Source organism: Halyomorpha halys, unplaced genomic scaffold (genome assembly GCF_000696795.3).
Source record: "Halyomorpha halys isolate HHAL.00 unplaced genomic scaffold, Hhal_1.1 Scaffold209.1, whole genome shotgun sequence".
NCBI classification, from domain to species: domain Eukaryota; kingdom Metazoa; phylum Arthropoda; class Insecta; order Hemiptera; family Pentatomidae; genus Halyomorpha; species Halyomorpha halys.
In genome coordinates, this window is record NW_027115831.1 from 80,270 (window position 1) to 85,609 (window position 5,340).

Below are 5,340 nucleotides of genomic sequence, written 5' to 3' on the forward strand. Positions count from 1 at the left end.
TAATAAATTTCTCAACCACCCAAATCCACTTGTTTCTAACCTGGCTTCTCCTTCATTACCTAATAATCCTCCTAGGCGTCTGAAAAGAAGATGGCGAGATCTTCTCTAGAAATGTTATTGGAGTTCTATCAGTGGGTAGATTCTCCACATGTTTTTATCATGTTACTATGTCACCTTCAGCAAATTTACTTGCTGTATATATGTGTATACAGTTGTAAATATCAATAAATAAATTATTAAAAAAAAAAGGGATATCCCTAAGTCAAACAGTTCCTGAGATATCAAATTGTTTCAAGATATGGCTTGTTTTCAAGATTTGTTGCAAAATGCCAAAATTCTGTAAAAATAAAATTTCTTACATAAATAGTTTACGCCTGTAAACTATGGTGTAAGAATAAAAAGACCTATGATTTACTATATTTTAACGGATATTCAGCTAGCTGAGGCTTAGCTAATTATTCGTATATTTATTTTCAGATATTGTATTTGTTATTGTAGCCAGGAGTCAACCATGTGGGTCCGGGGGCCGTTAGCCCTATAAATTCGGTATCCTTGATTGGAGAAAAATCTGATGGTTCAGCATGACCATGAACAAATCGCGTCCTTGTATAACCGTTCTTACTAAAATTCCTGTTTGTAGTAATGACATTATTTGCATATTTTCATTACAGGTGGATCTGAGAAACACATAGCAATATTACTTGTTTTACAATTTTGGTGTTCTAAATTACTTATATTTTGGTTTTTTCTTCATACGTTTGTTAATCCATTTTAATTTAAATAAATAAACAATTAAAGTAATTAAAGAGAAATCATTGTAACTGGGCTAAACTATGATACCTTGTAAAAAAAAAAAAGCATACATTTTTACTACAAATAAATAACTTAATGCATCATTATAATGGCACCTCATATAATTCGTCATTTTGACAAGTAAGTATATATTTTTTTTAATTTAGAGATATCTTTTTCGGAAATGTATTTTTTTAAAAACTATATACGGTACAAACAATTTATTGATCGTAAGTAGGATCTTAAACGACGTCATATTACCAATTCTCCTTAATACGTCATAAGGGGAATTGAGTTGCCACACCCCGGATTTCGTCAAGGTAGGTTACATTCTTCAATAATTTCTTTTATATGTTCTTTATTTTAATGTTTAATAATAGTTACATTTTTTATTGAAATAACAACAATTAAATAATAAAGAAGTTATAGCGATGTTAATAACTATGGTTTGGTATATTAGTATTCTGATCGAAGTAGAGATTAAATTTTCTTTTTCTATATATTTATTCAATAATATTCTAAATTCTCTTCAGAGAATAAAATTTCTGATTTAAAGAAATAGAAACTGCATACATTAAACAAGCTATGTATTATGTTTATCGTTTTTAACTATTTTTAGAAAAATAAAGATCCAAAACGACGATAAAAAAAATAGAGGCGTATGCATATGTAAGGATCTAATTTTAAATATTCATCTTGCAAATAAAATAATATTGATAAGTAAATTTGTACTCTCTTTAGCATATAAAAATATATGTTTATTTCGTTTTGATTTTAATCATGACTTGATTGATTAATTAGTTACATAAAACACAAATAAGAAAAAAAAAACATAACATGCATTCCTTTCCTTCGCCATTTAAAATATCATTGATTAAGTCCTTCTATATCTGAAAAATACTTTAGGAGAACTTTAATCTACCGTAATTTAAACAAAAAAAAGCCAGATCTTGACAGCTAATAATAATAACATGAAACAAATTAGAACCCATTGTTAAAAGTTTAATGATCGATGTTCAGTTTAATCTGCTTCCAGTGCTATTCAAACTGTTGAGGATATTTCATTCTGTGATGATATATTTTGATCTTCTATTTAGGCCGTTTTCTACTATTTATACCTGTGCTAGGGAACTCTTAAGAGTAAAACTGGCAATTTTTTTACTGGAAAACTGGAAAATTTCTTTATCATTAGACTGCCAGCAGGCAATCGTAAGTCTCTAATTCAAGTTGCCTCATGCTTTACTGCCTATTGTTCTCTCTGTTCTTACAAGCTGAAATATCTGCCATAATAAAGTTATTTCTGTTATTCTGCTGAAAATTCAAGAGTTATGTGCGTTGGAGTAGTACTGGAGAAAGTTAGGAGGTTGAATATGAGCTCAAAAGAAACTTCAGACGAACCAGTTGTGCCAAGCCAACTTCCGCCTTTAAATTCTAAATAAAATTAAACGGGGATGTCAACCTAGTCGTGAATATCCAGCAAAAGCTTTAAGCTTATATCTAATAAATAAAAAAGTAATATACATATTTAAAAGTTATAATCCAGTCATGTAAGACGTCGTAAGAGTGATCCGAAGACAGGAAAGTCTAACATCTTGCCAGCGTTTCCAAACACTTAATAACCCTTACTCCTAAAGAAGTTTTTTCATCTGTTGACGAACTTTATTAATGTCCCTAATTAGGAAAGTTTTTTCAAGCTTTTGATGATCTGTGATTAAAGTTCCAGAGCTAGTTATAAAGGGCAAAAATCTTACTTTAGTTCTAGCTAAAAATTTATCGTTTTATGAATGGTATATTGTTCTATCCTTTTTAACTACATTCATTCCATTAAATATCATTTAATTTATATATTTTTTTAAATAGAAGAACAGTAAATGTTCTAATTTATTAATATTATACAATATACTCATTTTATCTACCAATTCATTTATGGATAATTATTATTTTTTTCAAAATATTCGTTTGAAATACTAGAAACAGTTTTTATATTCATTCATTTGTATAGCATTTCGTTTTTATCATAGCCATATCTCTTAGTCTGATCGATTACGTGCCAGGTTTAGTTAACAAATCCTTGTTATAGAATCTTTAGATGTCGACTACTAGCAGGTATTAAGTAAGCTTGTAGAGTTTTGTACTTGCTAAGGAATTGTTATGATCACTCGTAGTATATTTTATAAGAAAATTTATGATTTATTTATTTGGGCAATTCTGAATTTACCGGATATATTTAAGGAGTATACCTGTGAGATAGCAACACTGTATGGGCAACACTGAGGAAGGCGATAGATGAAAAGGAGGTTACTTTGGAGGTTTTGTTGCTCTTTGATCGGAGATTGGGAATACGTACAAATTTGTGACAAGTCTTTTTTTTTTTTTTTTTTTTTTTGTTCGTTTTATTGACTAATAATAAAATATTAGATCTTACCTTGATGTCAAAGACTCTTTTTTTTTATGGGATATCAGAAAAGTGGTTAATCATCGATGGTTAATCAAAGACTCTACGGGAATTAATTGAGGTGATTTAAAACATTAGGCATCTATTTACCAATGTTTTATTGAAATAAACTATTTAATTGCTATATCGATTGATTTTGATTTGAAATTAGTGTTTCTAAGGCATTAATGTAGGGTGTGATTGAGCAAATATTTCTAAAAGTATTCCTCACCCATCCTTTCTTTTATTTTTTCATTTAAAACTATTAGCCCCTTACAAAATCCAAGAATTTAAAAGTAGGTATTGTAATTACTTAATAAAAACATAAATATTATTTGATCCTTGTCTCTTAACTATATTTCTTTTTCCCTGATGTTTCGGCCTTCAGGCTGTTGTCAAGGAAACACAATTGATTTGTTCAGGTCCAACCTGGTTAAGGTAGGTTTTGTGATAATAGTGTAACAGTGTGTAGTATATATAAAAGAAATTTCTTACATATTTAATATTTGTGCAATAAAAATATAAATATAACTGACATGGGCAATTAGCCTTCAATAGGAAGATTAATAACTTGTACTAACCAATTGATTAGTCTACTTGATAAAGGCCCGAGAACTGAAACATCGGTGGGAAATAAACAAATTTGTAAGATAAGGATCAAAAGATATTTCTGTTTTAATTTAATTTACTCAGTTTCAAACAAAAGAATAATATATAGTAAATTATTAAATGAATGTATCTATTTAGTTTATGTGGTAGTTTTAATCAAAACAATAATAAGCAAAGAAGTTTGAGTCGATTATCATTATTTGTCGTAGCTAATATAAAATAACAAAAATACAATAAGAATGAAAATTAAAATGATACAAAATGTTAATTTAAATAAAGAATGACAGTTTTGAGACAGATGAATAAAAATCTTTATTAGAAAGCAACTGTATAACTAAATGAACAGAAACAACTAAACTCTGCAGCAATAGATTACCCATAGATTTTGAGTCATTAAAAGTTCAAATGTTTTCATAAAAAAATTTTTTTTATGTTAAAAATAAATCCTTTAAGACTATGAGTCAATGATTAATGCTCAACGCGAAATATTATCAATAAAATAAGCCAAAGCATTATACATTTAAATTATGTTTTATAATCGATTGGTTTCCAGTAGGAACTTTACTCTTAAAATAAGATTTACAATTGAGCCAAATTTAAAAGGGACACTAGTATACGATTTTACAATTAAAATAACCTTAGAAAAATATTTAAAAATGTAATAAAAACGATAATATTCTTCATTTATTGTTATCAATCCCTTAGGTATACAGACGTCAAAATTAGGCTTTAGAGCCTTAGAGTAAATTACATAGTAAAAATCAAATTATAAAACGTCTAAAATATAATAAAATAATGAATTTGAAAACATAAAAATGAACAACAATAATTAATAGAATATATAAAATAAGAATAGAAAAAATAAAACAAAGCCACACGTCACCTCTGATAATAAATAAAAAGAAAACAAAATCAAATACAATTAAACTAAACATAATAAATGAAAAGGTACAATTTCTGCTTATATACATATTTACAAGTATGAACGAAGATCTGAAACATAAAATAGAGAAAATATATAAACCTTATTTGAAACTTTAAATTATTATTATTCCGGAATTGGACGAACAGAAGGTAATCGAAAATATGTGATTTGAAGGGCATTATAAGTACAAAAAAAAAGAGGGAATAGAATTTCATAGGGGTGAGGAAAGGATAACGAGGGATCTATCAAAGCCTGCTGTTCGATGGGCAGTTGCCTATAAGTCTGAAGGCAGTGAGCGGGTATTGCGGGAATGCACTGAGGATTTAAATTGGTAAATATATCGGAGCTGTACAATGGACGGCGGGATTGGACAACTTGTTAGAGGAAGGAAGCAAGAAAATATTTATGACGGAAGGAGGGGCAAAGCCACTTCAACTCTTCATAAAATCGGGTGACAGAGGCATGTTGTACAGTAAGAGTCTGTACAAAATGCTACTATTCGGCAAAAATCTAATGAATCTGGAATTTCCAAGCAAATCTACTCTAGGTACTGCTTCTTCATAAAAAATGAGAAAAAGAA